Here is a 16,717-nt window from a genome sequence, read left to right on the forward strand (position 1 = left end):
ACTGATAGCGATGAATTTCTCCTGGGAACTTACTCCAAATGGCAATCGGATGTACTGGTGGCAATTTGGCAGAGATCCCTTTGTGAAAATTGCAAAACATGAGCCATTCATTCCAGAACACACCTAGGCACGAATATCTGCAGGAATTATCCTCCAAATGCCTTTCGCAGGCTCTCCTGGCTATTTGTTAGTGATCCTTTCGTTGAAATTGATAAACATGTGCCTTTCACTCCCGATCTCTGGTAGGGACGAGATTTCCTGGAATCGTCCTTCAACTTCAAATCGGATGCAGAGCTGGGCATTTGGCAGAGATCCGTTCATGACAATTGCTAAACATGGAAAAGTCATTCCATTACACAGCTTGGCACGAATTTCCCAAGGAATTCTGCTTCAAATGCCATGACAGAGTACTTCTGAGCATTTGGCAGAGCTCCCTTTGTGAAAATAGCTAAACATGAGCAAGTCATTCCAGATTTCGCATAGGGATGAATTTCTCCTGGTAATAGTCCTCCAAATGCCATTCGGGTGCACTGTTGGGCATTTACTCGAGATTCGTTTGTGACAGTTGCTAAAGATGAGAAACTGAATCCAGATCACTGCTAGGGACTAATTTCTCCTGGGATCTTCCTCCAAATGCAAATCGGATGCAGAGCTGGGCATTTGGCAGAGATCCGTTCGTGACAATTGCCAAACATCAGCCATTAATTGCAGATTACTGATAAGGATGAATTTCTCCTGGGATCGTCCTCCACATACCATTCGGATGTACTGCTGACAGTTTGGCAGGCATCCCTTTGTGACAATTTCTAAACATGAAACCTTCATTCCAGATCATAGCTAGGCACGACTTTCTCATGGAATTCTCCTACAAATGTCATTAGGATACACTGCTGGCAATTTGGCAGAGATCCCTTCGTGACAATTGCTAAACATGAGCAAGTCATTCCAGATTACTCATACGGATTAATTTCTCCTGGGAAGATACTCCAACTGTCATTCGGGTCCACTACTGGGCATTTACCTGAGTTTCGTTTGTGACAGTTGCTAAAAATGAGAAATTCAATGCAGATCACCGCTAGGGATGAATTTCTCCTCGGATCGTCCTCCAAATGCCATTCGGAGGCATTGCTGGTATTTTGGCAGAGATCCGTTCGTGACAATTTCTAAACATGAAAAATTCATTCCATTCCATAGCTAGGCATGAATTTCCCATGGAATGCTGCTGAAAATGCCATTACAGAGTACTTCTGGGCATTTGGCAGAAATCCCTTCGTGAAAATAGATAAACATGAACAAGTCATTCCAGATTTCGCATAGGGATGAATTTCTCCTGGTAATAGTCCTCCAAATGCCATTCGGGTGCACTGTTGGGCATTTACTCGAGATTCGTTTGTGACAGTTGCTAAAGATGAGAAACTGAATCCAGATCACTGCTAGGGACTAATTTCTCCTGGGATCTTCCTCCAAATGCAAATCGGATGCAGAGCTGGGCATTTGGCAGAGATCCGTTCGTGACAATTGCCAAACATCAGCCATTAATTGCAGATTACTGATAAGGATGAATTTCTCCTGGGATCGTCCTCCACATACCATTCGGATGTACTGCTGACAGTTTGGCAGGCATCCCTTTGTGACAATTTCTAAACATGAAACCTTCATTCCAGATCATAGCTAGGCACGACTTTCTCATGGAATTCTCCTACAAATGTCATTAGGATACACTGCTGGCAATTTGGCAGAGATCCCTTCGTGACAATTGCTAAACATGAGCAAGTCATTCCAGATTACTCATACGGATTAATTTCTCCTGGGAAGATACTCCAACTGTCATTCGGGTCCACTACTGGGCATTTACCTGAGTTTCGTTTGTGACAGTTGCTAAAAATGAGAAATTCAATGCAGATCACCGCTAGGGATGAATTTCTCCTCGGATCGTCCTCCAAATGCCATTCGGAGGCATTGCTGGTATTTTGGCAGAGATCCGTTCGTGACAATTTCTAAACATGAAAAATTCATTCCATTCCATAGCTTGGCATGAATTTCCCATGGAATGCTGCTGAAAATGCCATTACAGAGTACTTCTGGGCATTTGGCAGAAATCCCTTCGTGAAAATAGATAAACATGAACAAGTCATTCCAGATTACTCATAGGGATGAATTTCTCTAGGTAATAGTCCTCCAAACGCCATTCGGGTGCACTGTTGGGCATTTCCCCGAGATTCGTTTGTGACAGTTGCTAAATATGAGAAACTCAATCCAGATCACCGCTAGGGATGCATTTCTCCTCGGATCGTCCTCCAAATGCCATTCGGATGTATTCCTGGCAATTTGGCAGAGATCTGTTCGTGTCAATTGCTAAACATGAACCCTTCCTTACAGATCATAGCTAGGCACGACTTTCTCACGGAATACTCCTGCAAATGTCACTAGGATGCACTGCTTGCCATTTGGCAGAGTACCCTTCGACAAAATTGCTAATCATGAGCAAGTCATTCCAGATTACTTTTACGGATTAATTTCTCCTTGGATCGTACTCCAAATGGCATTCGGATGCACTGTTGGACATTTACCCGAGATTCGTTTGTGACGGTTGCTAAAGATGAGAAACTCAATCCAGATCACGGCTAGGGATGAATTTCTCCTCGGATCGTCCTCCAAATGCCATTCTCATGTATTGCTGGCAATTTGGCAGAGTTCCGTTTGTGACAATTGAACCCTTCATTACAGATCATAGCTAGGCACGACTTTCTCACGGAATACTCCTGCAAATGTCACTAGGATGCACTGCTTGCAATTTGGCAGAGTTCCCTTCGAGGAAATTGCTAATCATGAGCAAGTCATTCCAGATTACTTTTACGGATTAATTTCTGCTGGGATCGTACTCCAAATGCCATTCGGAGGCACTGCTGGCAATTTGGCAGAGATCCCTTCGTGAAAATAGCTAAACATGAACAAGTCATTCCAGATTACTCATAGGGATGAATTTCTCCAGCTAATAGTCCTCCAAACGCCATTCGGGTGCACTGTTGGGCATTTACCCGAGATTCTTTTGTGACAGTTGCTAAAGATGAGATTCTGAATCCAGATCACTGATAGCGATGAATTTCTCCTGGGAACTTACTCCAAATGGCAATCGGATGTACTGGTGGCAATTTGGCAGAGATCCCTTTGTGAAAATTGCAAAACATGAGCCATTCATTCCAGAACACACCTAGGCACGAATATCTGCAGGAATTATCCTCCAAATGCCTTTCGCAGGCTCTCCTGGCTATTTGTTAGTGATCCTTTCGTTGAAATTGATAAACATGTGCCTTTCACTCCCGATCTCTGGTAGGGACGAGATTTCCTGGAATCGTCCTTCAACTTCAAATCGGATGCAGAGCTGGGCATTTGGCAGAGATCCGTTCATGACAATTGCTAAACATGGAAAAGTCATTCCATTACACAGCTTGGCACGAATTTCCCAAGGAATTCTGCTTCAAATGCCATGACAGAGTACTTCTGAGCATTTGGCAGAGCTCCCTTTGTGAAAATAGCTAAACATGAGCAAGTCATTCCAGATTTCGCATAGGGATGAATTTCTCCTGGTAATAGTCCTCCAAATGCCATTCGGGTGCACTGTTGGGCATTTACTCGAGATTCGTTTGTGACAGTTGCTAAAGATGAGAAACTGAATCCAGATCACTGCTAGGGACTAATTTCTCCTGGGATCTTCCTCCAAATGCAAATCGGATGCAGAGCTGGGCATTTGGCAGAGATCCGTTCGTGACAATTGCCAAACATCAGCCATTAATTGCAGATTACTGATAAGGATGAATTTCTCCTGGGATCGTCCTCCACATACCATTCGGATGTACTGCTGACAGTTTGGCAGGCATCCCTTTGTGACAATTTCTAAACATGAAACCTTCATTCCAGATCATAGCTAGGCACGACTTTCTCATGGAATTCTCCTACAAATGTCATTAGGATACACTGCTGGCAATTTGGCAGAGATCCCTTCGTGACAATTGCTAAACATGAGCAAGTCATTCCAGATTACTCATACGGATTAATTTCTCCTGGGAAGATACTCCAACTGTCATTCGGGTCCACTACTGGGCATTTACCTGAGTTTCGTTTGTGACAGTTGCTAAAAATGAGAAATTCAATGCAGATCACCGCTAGGGATGAATTTCTCCTCGGATCGTCCTCCAAATGCCATTCGGAGGCATTGCTGGTATTTTGGCAGAGATCCGTTCGTGACAATTTCTAAACATGAAAAATTCATTCCATTCCATAGCTTGGCATGAATTTCCCATGGAATGCTGCTGAAAATGCCATTACAGAGTACTTCTGGGCATTTGGCAGAAATCCCTTCGTGAAAATAGATAAACATGAACAAGTCATTCCAGATTACTCATAGGGATGAATTTCTCTAGGTAATAGTCCTCCAAACGCCATTCGGGTGCACTGTTGGGCATTTCCCCGAGATTCGTTTGTGACAGTTGCTAAATATGAGAAACTCAATCCAGATCACCGCTAGGGATGCATTTCTCCTCGGATCGTCCTCCAAATGCCATTCGGATGTATTCCTGGCAATTTGGCAGAGATCTGTTCGTGTCAATTGCTAAACATGAACCCTTCCTTACAGATCATAGCTAGGCACGACTTTCTCACGGAATACTCCTGCAAATGTCACTAGGATGCACTGCTTGCCATTTGGCAGAGTACCCTTCGACAAAATTGCTAATCATGAGCAAGTCATTCCAGATTACTTTTACGGATTAATTTCTCCTTGGATCGTACTCCAAATGGCATTCGGATGCACTGTTGGACATTTACCCGAGATTCGTTTGTGACGGTTGCTAAAGATGAGAAACTCAATCCAGATCACGGCTAGGGATGAATTTCTCCTCGGATCGTCCTCCAAATGCCATTCTCATGTATTGCTGGTATTTTGGCAGAGATCCGTTCGTGACAATTTCTAAACATGAAAAATTCATTCCATTGCATAGTTTGGCACGAATTTCCCATGGAATTCTGCTGCAAATGCCATTACAGAGTACTTCTGGGCATTTGGGAGAGATCCCTTTGTGAAAATAGCTAAAGATGAGAAATTCAATCCAGATCACCGATAGGGACGAATTTCTCCTCGGATCCTCCTCCAAATGCCATTCGCATGTATTGCTGGCAATTTGGCAGAGTTCCGTTCGTGACAATTGAACCCTTCATTACAGATCATAGCTAGGCACGACTTTCTCACGGAATACTCCTGCAAATGTCACTAGGATGCACTGCTTGCAATTTGGCAGAGTTCCCTTCGAGGAAATTGCTAATCATGAGCAAGTCATTCCAGATTACTTTTACGGATTAATTTCTGCTGGGATCGTACTCCAAATGCCATTCGGAGGCACTGCTGGCAATTTGGCAGAGATCCCTTCGTGAAAATAGCTAAACATGAACAAGTCATTCCAGATTACTCATAGGGATGAATTTCTCCAGCTAATAGTCCTCCAAACGCCATTCGGGTGCACTGTTGGGCATTTACCCGAGATTCTTTTGTGACAGTTGCTAAAGATGAGATTCTGAATCCAGATCACTGATAGCGATGAATTTCTCCTGGGAACTTACTCCAAATGGCAATCGGATGTACTGGTGGCAATTTGGCAGAGATCCCTTTGTGAAAATTGCAAAACATGAGCCATTCATTCCAGAACACACCTAGGCACGAATATCTGCAGGAATTATCCTCCAAATGCCTTTCGCAGGCTCTCCTGGCTATTTGTTAGTGATCCTTTCGTTGAAATTGATAAACATGTGCCTTTCACTCCCGATCTCTGGTAGGGACGAGATTTCCTGGAATCGTCCTTCAACTTCAAATCGGATGCAGAGCTGGGCATTTGGCAGAGATCCGTTCATGACAATTGCTAAACATGGAAAAGTCATTCCATTACACAGCTTGGCACGAATTTCCCAAGGAATTCTGCTTCAAATGCCATGACAGAGTACTTCTGAGCATTTGGCAGAGCTCCCTTTGTGAAAATAGCTAAACATGAGCAAGTCATTCCAGATTTCGCATAGGGATGAATTTCTCCTGGTAATAGTCCTCCAAATGCCATTCGGGTGCACTGTTGGGCATTTACTCGAGATTCGTTTGTGACAGTTGCTAAAGATGAGAAACTGAATCCAGATCACTGCTAGGGACTAATTTCTCCTGGGATCTTCCTCCAAATGCAAATCGGATGCAGAGCTGGGCATTTGGCAGAGATCCGTTCGTGACAATTGCCAAACATCAGCCATTAATTGCAGATTACTGATAAGGATGAATTTCTCCTGGGATCGTCCTCCACATACCATTCGGATGTACTGCTGACAGTTTGGCAGGCATCCCTTTGTGACAATTTCTAAACATGAAACCTTCATTCCAGATCATAGCTAGGCACGACTTTCTCATGGAATTCTCCTACAAATGTCACTAGGATACACTGCTGGCAATTTGGCAGAGATCCCTTCGTGACAATTGCTAAACATGAGCAAGTCATTCCAGATTACTCATACGGATTAATTTCTCCTGGGAAGATACTCCAACTGTCATTCGGGTCCACTACTGGGCATTTACCTGAGTTTCGTTTGTGACAGTTGCTAAAAATGAGAAATTCAATGCAGATCACCGCTAGGGATGAATTTCTCCTCGGATCGTCCTCCAAATGCCATTCGGAGGCATTGCTGGTATTTTGGCAGAGATCCGTTCGTGACAATTTCTAAACATGAAAAATTCATTCCATTCCATAGCTTGGCATGAATTTCCCATGGAATGCTGCTGAAAATGCCATTACAGAGTACTTCTGGGCATTTGGCAGAAATCCCTTCGTGAAAATAGATAAACATGAACAAGTCATTCCAGATTACTCATAGGGATGAATTTCTCTAGGTAATAGTCCTCCAAACGCCATTCGGGTGCACTGTTGGGCATTTCCCCGAGATTCGTTTGTGACAGTTGCTAAATATGAGAAACTCAATCCAGATCACCGCTAGGGATGCATTTCTCCTCGGATCGTCCTCCAAATGCCATTCGGATGTATTCCTGGCAATTTGGCAGAGATCTGTTCGTGTCAATTGCTAAACATGAACCCTTCCTTACAGATCATAGCTAGGCACGACTTTCTCACGGAATACTCCTGCAAATGTCACTAGGATGCACTGCTTGCCATTTGGCAGAGTACCCTTCGACAAAATTGCTAATCATGAGCAAGTCATTCCAGATTACTTTTACGGATTAATTTCTCCTTGGATCGTACTCCAAATGGCATTCGGATGCACTGTTGGACATTTACCCGAGATTCGTTTGTGACGGTTGCTAAAGATGAGAAACTCAATCCAGATCACGGCTAGGGATGAATTTCTCCTCGGATCGTCCTCCAAATGCCATTCTCATGTATTGCTGGTATTTTGGCAGAGATCCGTTCGTGACAATTTCTAAACATGAAAAATTCATTCCATTGCATAGTTTGGCACGAATTTCCCATGGAATTCTGCTGCAAATGCCATTACAGAGTACTTCTGGGCATTTGGGAGAGATCCCTTTGTGAAAATAGCTAAAGATGAGAAATTCAATCCAGATCACCGATAGGGACGAATTTCTCCTCGGATCCTCCTCCAAATGCCATTCGCATGTATTGCTGGCAATTTGGCAGAGTTCCGTTCGTGACAATTGAACCCTTCATTACAGATCATAGCTAGGCACGACTTTCTCACGGAATACTCCTGCAAATGTCACTAGGATGCACTGCTTGCAATTTGGCAGAGTTCCCTTCGAGGAAATTGCTAATCATGAGCAAGTCATTCCAGATTACTTTTACGGATTAATTTCTGCTGGGATCGTACTCCAAATGCCATTCGGAGGCACTGCTGGCAATTTGGCAGAGATCCCTTCGTGAAAATAGCTAAACATGAACAAGTCATTCCAGATTACTCATAGGGATGAATTTCTCCAGCTAATAGTCCTCCAAACGCCATTCGGGTGCACTGTTGGGCATTTACCCGAGATTTTTTTGTGACAGTTTCTAAAGATGAGATTCTGAATCCAGATCACTGATAGCGATGAATTTCTCCTGGGAACTTACTCCAAATGGCAATCGGATGTACTGGTGGCAATTTGGCAGAGATCCCTTTGTGAAAATTGCAAAACATGAGCCATTCATTCCAGAACACACCTAGGCACGAATATCTGCAGGAATTATCCTCCAAATGCCTTTCGCAGGCTCTCCTGGCTATTTGTTAGTGATCCTTTCGTTGAAATTGATAAACATGTGCCTTTCACTCCCGATCTCTGGTAGGGACGAGATTTCCTGGAATCGTCCTTCAACTTCAAATCGGATGCAGAGCTGGGCATTTGGCAGAGATCCGTTCATGACAATTGCTAAACATGGAAAAGTCATTCCATTACACAGCTTGGCACGAATTTCCCAAGGAATTCTGCTTCAAATGCCATGACAGAGTACTTCTGAGCATTTGGCAGAGCTCCCTTTGTGAAAATAGCTAAACATGAGCAAGTCATTCCAGATTTCGCATAGGGATGAATTTCTCCTGGTAATAGTCCTCCAAATGCCATTCGGGTGCACTGTTGGGCATTTACTCGAGATTCGTTTGTGACAGTTGCTAAAGATGAGAAACTGAATCCAGATCACTGCTAGGGACTAATTTCTCCTGGGATCTTCCTCCAAATGCAAATCGGATGCAGAGCTGGGCATTTGGCAGAGATCCGTTCGTGACAATTGCCAAACATCAGCCATTAATTGCAGATTACTGATAAGGATGAATTTCTCCTGGGATCGTCCTCCACATACCATTCGGATGTACTGCTGACAGTTTGGCAGGCATCCCTTTGTGACAATTTCTAAACATGAAACCTTCATTCCAGATCATAGCTAGGCACGACTTTCTCATGGAATTCTCCTACAAATGTCACTAGGATACACTGCTGGCAATTTGGCAGAGATCCCTTCGTGACAATTGCTAAACATGAGCAAGTCATTCCAGATTACTCATACGGATTAATTTCTCCTGGGAAGATACTCCAACTGTCATTCGGGTCCACTACTGGGCATTTACCTGAGTTTCGTTTGTGACAGTTGCTAAAAATGAGAAATTCAATGCAGATCACCGCTAGGGATGAATTTCTCCTCGGATCGTCCTCCAAATGCCATTCGGAGGCATTGCTGGTATTTTGGCAGAGATCCGTTCGTGACAATTTCTAAACATGAAAAATTCATTCCATTCCATAGCTTGGCATGAATTTCCCATGGAATGCTGCTGAAAATGCCATTACAGAGTACTTCTGGGCATTTGGCAGAAATCCCTTCGTGAAAATAGATAAACATGAACAAGTCATTCCAGATTACTCATAGGGATGAATTTCTCTAGGTAATAGTCCTCCAAACGCCATTCGGGTGCACTGTTGGGCATTTCCCCGAGATTCGTTTGTGACAGTTGCTAAATATGAGAAACTCAATCCAGATCACCGCTAGGGATGCATTTCTCCTCGGATCGTCCTCCAAATGCCATTCGGATGTATTCCTGGCAATTTGGCAGAGATCTGTTCGTGTCAATTGCTAAACATGAACCCTTCCTTACAGATCATAGCTAGGCACGACTTTCTCACGGAATACTCCTGCAAATGTCACTAGGATGCACTGCTTGCCATTTGGCAGAGTACCCTTCGACAAAATTGCTAATCATGAGCAAGTCATTCCAGATTACTTTTACGGATTAATTTCTCCTTGGATCGTACTCCAAATGGCATTCGGATGCACTGTTGGACATTTACCCGAGATTCGTTTGTGACGGTTGCTAAAGATGAGAAACTCAATCCAGATCACGGCTAGGGATGAATTTCTCCTCGGATCGTCCTCCAAATGCCATTCTCATGTATTGCTGGTATTTTGGCAGAGATCCGTTCGTGACAATTTCTAAACATGAAAAATTCATTCCATTGCATAGTTTGGCACGAATTTCCCATGGAATTCTGCTGCAAATGCCATTACAGAGTACTTCTGGGCATTTGGGAGAGATCCCTTTGTGAAAATAGCTAAAGATGAGAAATTCAATCCAGATCACCGATAGGGACGAATTTCTCCTCGGATCCTCCTCCAAATGCCATTCGCATGTATTGCTGGCAATTTGGCAGAGTTCCGTTCGTGACAATTGAACCCTTCATTACAGATCATAGCTAGGCACGACTTTCTCACGGAATACTCCTGCAAATGTCAGTAGGATGCACTGCTTGCAATTTGGCAGAGTTCCCTTCGAGGAAATTGCTAATCATGAGCAAGTCATTCCAGATTACTTTTACGGATTAATTTCTGCTGGGATCGTACTCCAAATGCCATTCGGAGGCACTGCTGGCAATTTGGCAGAGATCCCTTCGTGAAAATAGCTAAACATGAACAAGTCATTCCAGATTACTCATAGGGATGAATTTCTCCAGCTAATAGTCCTCCAAACGCCATTCGGGTGCACTGTTGGGCATTTACCCGAGATTCTTTTGTGACAGTTGCTAAAGATGAGATTCTGAATCCAGATCACTGATAGCGATGAATTTCTCCTGGGAACTTACTCCAAATGGCAATCGGATGTACTGGTGGCAATTTGGCAGAGATCCCTTTGTGAAAATTGCAAAACATGAGCCATTCATTCCAGAACACACCTAGGCACGAATATCTGCAGGAATTATCCTCCAAATGCCTTTCGCAGGCTCTCCTGGCTATTTGTTAGTGATCCTTTCGTTGAAATTGATAAACATGTGCCTTTCACTCCCGATCTCTGGTAGGGACGAGATTTCCTGGAATCGTCCTTCAACTTCAAATCGGATGCAGAGCTGGGCATTTGGCAGAGATCCGTTCATGACAATTGCTAAACATGGAAAAGTCATTCCATTACACAGCTTGGCACGAATTTCCCAAGGAATTCTGCTTCAAATGCCATGACAGAGTACTTCTGAGCATTTGGCAGAGCTCCCTTTGTGAAAATAGCTAAACATGAGCAAGTCATTCCAGATTTCGCATAGGGATGAATTTCTCCTGGTAATAGTCCTCCAAATGCCATTCGGGTGCACTGTTGGGCATTTACTCGAGATTCGTTTGTGACAGTTGCTAAAGATGAGAAACTGAATCCAGATCACTGCTAGGGACTAATTTCTCCTGGGATCTTCCTCCAAATGCAAATCGGATGCAGAGCTGGGCATTTGGCAGAGATCCGTTCGTGACAATTGCCAAACATCAGCCATTAATTGCAGATTACTGATAAGGATGAATTTCTCCTGGGATCGTCCTCCACATACCATTCGGATGTACTGCTGACAGTTTGGCAGGCATCCCTTTGTGACAATTTCTAAACATGAAACCTTCATTCCAGATCATAGCTAGGCACGACTTTCTCATGGAATTCTCCTACAAATGTCACTAGGATACACTGCTGGCAATTTGGCAGAGATCCCTTCGTGACAATTGCTAAACATGAGCAAGTCATTCCAGATTACTCATACGGATTAATTTCTCCTGGGAAGATACTCCAACTGTCATTCGGGTCCACTACTGGGCATTTACCTGAGTTTCGTTTGTGACAGTTGCTAAAAATGAGAAATTCAATGCAGATCACCGCTAGGGATGAATTTCTCCTCGGATCGTCCTCCAAATGCCATTCGGAGGCATTGCTGGTATTTTGGCAGAGATCCGTTCGTGACAATTTCTAAACATGAAAAATTCATTCCATTCCATAGCTTGGCATGAATTTCCCATGGAATGCTGCTGAAAATGCCATTACAGAGTACTTCTGGGCATTTGGCAGAAATCCCTTCGTGAAAATAGATAAACATGAACAAGTCATTCCAGATTACTCATAGGGATGAATTTCTCTAGGTAATAGTCCTCCAAACGCCATTCGGGTGCACTGTTGGGCATTTCCCCGAGATTCGTTTGTGACAGTTGCTAAATATGAGAAACTCAATCCAGATCACCGCTAGGGATGCATTTCTCCTCGGATCGTCCTCCAAATGCCATTCGGATGTATTCCTGGCAATTTGGCAGAGATCTATTCGTGTCAATTGCTAAACATGAACCCTTCCTTACAGATCATAGCTAGGCACGACTTTCTCACGGAATACTCCTGCAAATGTCACTAGGATGCACTGCTTGCCATTTGGCAGAGTACCCTTCGACAAAATTGCTAATCATGAGCAAGTCATTCCAGATTACTTTTACGGATTAATTTCTCCTTGGATCGTACTCCAAATGGCATTCGGATGCACTGTTGGACATTTACCCGAGATTCGTTTGTGACGGTTGCTAAAGATGAGAAACTCAATCCAGATCACGGCTAGGGATGAATTTCTCCTCGGATCGTCCTCCAAATGCCATTCTCATGTATTGCTGGTATTTTGGCAGAGATCCGTTCGTGACAATTTCTAAACATGAAAAATTCATTCCATTGCATAGTTTGGCACGAATTTCCCATGGAATTCTGCTGCAAATGCCATTACAGAGTACTTCTGGGCATTTGGGAGAGATCCCTTTGTGAAAATAGCTAAAGATGAGAAATTCAATCCAGATCACCGATAGGGACGAATTTCTCCTCGGATCCTCCTCCAAATGCCATTCGCATGTATTGCTGGCAATTTGGCAGAGTTCCGTTCGTGACAATTGAACCCTTCATTACAGATCATAGCTAGGCACGACTTTCTCACGGAATACTCCTGCAAATGTCACTAGGATGCACTGCTTGCAATTTGGCAGAGTTCCCTTCGAGGAAATTGCTAATCATGAGCAAGTCATTCCAGATTACTTTTACGGATTAATTTCTGCTGGGATCGTACTCCAAATGCCATTCGGAGGCACTGCTGGCAATTTGGCAGAGATCCCTTCGTGAAAATAGCTAAACATGAACAAGTCATTCCAGATTACTCATAGGGATGAATTTCTCCAGCTAATAGTCCTCCAAACGCCATTCGGGTGCACTGTTGGGCATTTACCCGAGATTCTTTTGTGACAGTTGCTAAAGATGAGATTCTGAATCCAGATCACTGATAGCGATGAATTTCTCCTGGGAACTTACTCCAAATGGCAATCGGATGTACTGGTGGCAATTTGGCAGAGATCCCTTTGTGAAAATTGCAAAACATGAGCCATTCATTCCAGAACACACCTAGGCACGAATATCTGCAGGAATTATCCTCCAAATGCCTTTCGCAGGCTCTCCTGGCTATTTGTTAGTGATCCTTTCGTTGAAATTGATAAACATGTGCCTTTCACTCCCGATCTCTGGTAGGGACGAGATTTCCTGGAATCGTCCTTCAACTTCAAATCGGATGCAGAGCTGGGCATTTGGCAGAGATCCGTTCATGACAATTGCTAAACATGGAAAAGTCATTCCATTACACAGCTTGGCACGAATTTCCCAAGGAATTCTGCTTCAAATGCCATGACAGAGTACTTCTGAGCATTTGGCAGAGCTCCCTTTGTGAAAATAGCTAAACATGAGCAAGTCATTCCAGATTTCGCATAGGGATGAATTTCTCCTGGTAATAGTCCTCCAAATGCCATTCGGGTGCACTGTTGGGCATTTACTCGAGATTCGTTTGTGACAGTTGCTAAAGATGAGAAACTGAATCCAGATCACTGCTAGGGACTAATTTCTCCTGGGATCTTCCTCCAAATGCAAATCGGATGCAGAGCTGGGCATTTGGCAGAGATCCGTTCGTGACAATTGCCAAACATCAGCCATTAATTGCAGATTACTGATAAGGATGAATTTCTCCTGGGATCGTCCTCCACATACCATTCGGATGTACTGCTGACAGTTTGGCAGGCATCCCTTTGTGACAATTTCTAAACATGAAACCTTCATTCCAGATCATAGCTAGGCACGACTTTCTCATGGAATTCTCCTACAAATGTCACTAGGATACACTGCTGGCAATTTGGCAGAGATCCCTTCGTGACAATTGCTAAACATGAGCAAGTCATTCCAGATTACTCATACGGATTAATTTCTCCTGGGAAGATACTCCAACTGTCATTCGGGTCCACTACTGGGCATTTACCTGAGTTTCGTTTGTGACAGTTGCTAAAAATGAGAAATTCAATGCAGATCACCGCTAGGGATGAATTTCTCCTCGGATCGTCCTCCAAATGCCATTCGGAGGCATTGCTGGTATTTTGGCAGAGATCCGTTCGTGACAATTTCTAAACATGAAAAATTCATTCCATTCCATAGCTTGGCATGAATTTCCCATGGAATGCTGCTGAAAATGCCATTACAGAGTACTTCTGGGCATTTGGCAGAAATCCCTTCGTGAAAATAGATAAACATGAACAAGTCATTCCAGATTACTCATAGGGATGAATTTCTCTAGGTAATAGTCCTCCAAACGCCATTCGGGTGCACTGTTGGGCATTTCCCCGAGATTCGTTTGTGACAGTTGCTAAATATGAGAAACTCAATCCAGATCACCGCTAGGGATGCATTTCTCCTCGGATCGTCCTCCAAATGCCATTCGGATGTATTCCTGGCAATTTGGCAGAGATCTGTTCGTGTCAATTGCTAAACATGAACCCTTCCTTACAGATCATAGCTAAGCACCACTTTCTCACGGAATACTCCTGCAAATGTCACTAGGATGCACTGCTTGCCATTTGGCAGAGTACCCTTCGACAAAATTGCTAATCATGAGCAAGTCATTCCAGATTACTTTTACGGATTAATTTCTCCTTGGATCGTACTCCAAATGGCATTCGGATGCACTGTTGGACATTTACCCGAGATTCGTTTGTGACGGTTGCTAAAGATGAGAAACTCAATCCAGATCACGGCTAGGGATGAATTTCTCCTCGGATCGTCCTCCAAATGCCATTCTCATGTATTGCTGGTATTTTGGCAGAGATCCGTTCGTGACAATTTCTAAACATGAAAAATTCATTCCATTGCATAGTTTGGCACGAATTTCCCATGGAATTCTGCTGCAAATGCCATTACAGAGTACTTCTGGGCATTTGGGAGAGATCCCTTTGTGAAAATAGCTAAAGATGAGAAATTCAATCCAGATCACCGATAGGGACGAATTTCTCCTCGGATCCTCCTCCAAATGCCATTCGCATGTATTGCTGGCAATTTGGCAGAGTTCCGTTCGTGACAATTGAACCCTTCATTACAGATCATAGCTAGGCACGACTTTCTCACGGAATACTCCTGCAAATGTCACTAGGATGCACTGCTTGCAATTTGGCAGAGTTCCCTTCGAGGAAATTGCTAATCATGAGCAAGTCATTCCAGATTACTTTTACGGATTAATTTCTGCTGGGATCGTACTCCAAATGCCATTCGGAGGCACTGCTGGCAATTTGGCAGAGATCCCTTCGTGAAAATAGCTAAACATGAACAAGTCATTCCAGATTACTCATAGGGATGAATTTCTCCAGCTAATAGTCCTCCAAACGCCATTCGGGTGCACTGTTGGGCATTTACCCGAGATTCTTTTGTGACAGTTGCTAAAGATGAGATTCTGAATCCAGATCACTGATAGCGATGAATTTCTCCTGGGAACTTACTCCAAATGGCAATCGGATGTACTGGTGGCAATTTGGCAGAGATCCCTTTGTGAAAATTGCAAAACATGAGCCATTCATTCCAGAACACACCTAGGCACGAATATCTGCAGGAATTATCCTCCAAATGCCTTTCGCAGGCTCTCCTGGCTATTTGTTAGTGATCCTTTCGTTGAAATTGATAAACATGTGCCTTTCACTCCCGATCTCTGGTAGGGACGAGATTTCCTGGAATCGTCCTTCAACTTCAAATCGGATGCAGAGCTGGGCATTTGGCAGAGATCCGTTCATGACAATTGCTAAACATGGAAAAGTCATTCCATTACACAGCTTGGCACGAATTTCCCAAGGAATTCTGCTTCAAATGCCATGACAGAGTACTTCTGAGCATTTGGCAGAGCTCCCTTTGTGAAAATAGCTAAACATGAGCAAGTCATTCCAGATTTCGCATAGGGATGAATTTCTCCTGGTAATAGTCCTCCAAATGCCATTCGGGTGCACTGTTGGGCATTTACTCGAGATTCGTTTGTGACAGTTGCTAAAGATGAGAAACTGAATCCAGATCACTGCTAGGGACTAATTTCTCCTGGGATCTTCCTCCAAATGCAAATCGGATGCAGAGCTGGGCATTTGGCAGAGATCCGTTCGTGACAATTGCCAAACATCAGCCATTAATTGCAGATTACTGATAAGGATGAATTTCTCCTGGGATCGTCCTCCACATACCATTCGGATGTACTGCTGACAGTTTGGCAGGCATCCCTTTGTGACAATTTCTAAACATGAAACCTTCATTCCAGATCATAGCTAGGCACGACTTTCTCATGGAATTCTCCTACAAATGTCACTAGGATACACTGCTGGCAATTTGGCAGAGATCCCTTCGTGACAATTGCTAAACATGAGCAAGTCATTCCAGATTACTCATACGGATTAATTTCTCCTGGGAAGATACTCCAACTGTCATTCGGGTCCACTACTGGGCATTTACCTGAGTTTCGTTTGTGACAGTTGCTAAAAATGAGAAATTCAATGCAGATCACCGCTAGGGATGAATTTCTCCTCGGACCGTCCTCCAAATGCCATTCGGAGGCATTGCTGGTATTTTGGCAGAGATCCGTTCGTGACAATTTCTAAAC

This window comes from Emys orbicularis, chromosome 21, assembly GCF_028017835.1.
Source record: "Emys orbicularis isolate rEmyOrb1 chromosome 21, rEmyOrb1.hap1, whole genome shotgun sequence".
Taxonomy (NCBI): domain Eukaryota; kingdom Metazoa; phylum Chordata; order Testudines; family Emydidae; genus Emys; species Emys orbicularis.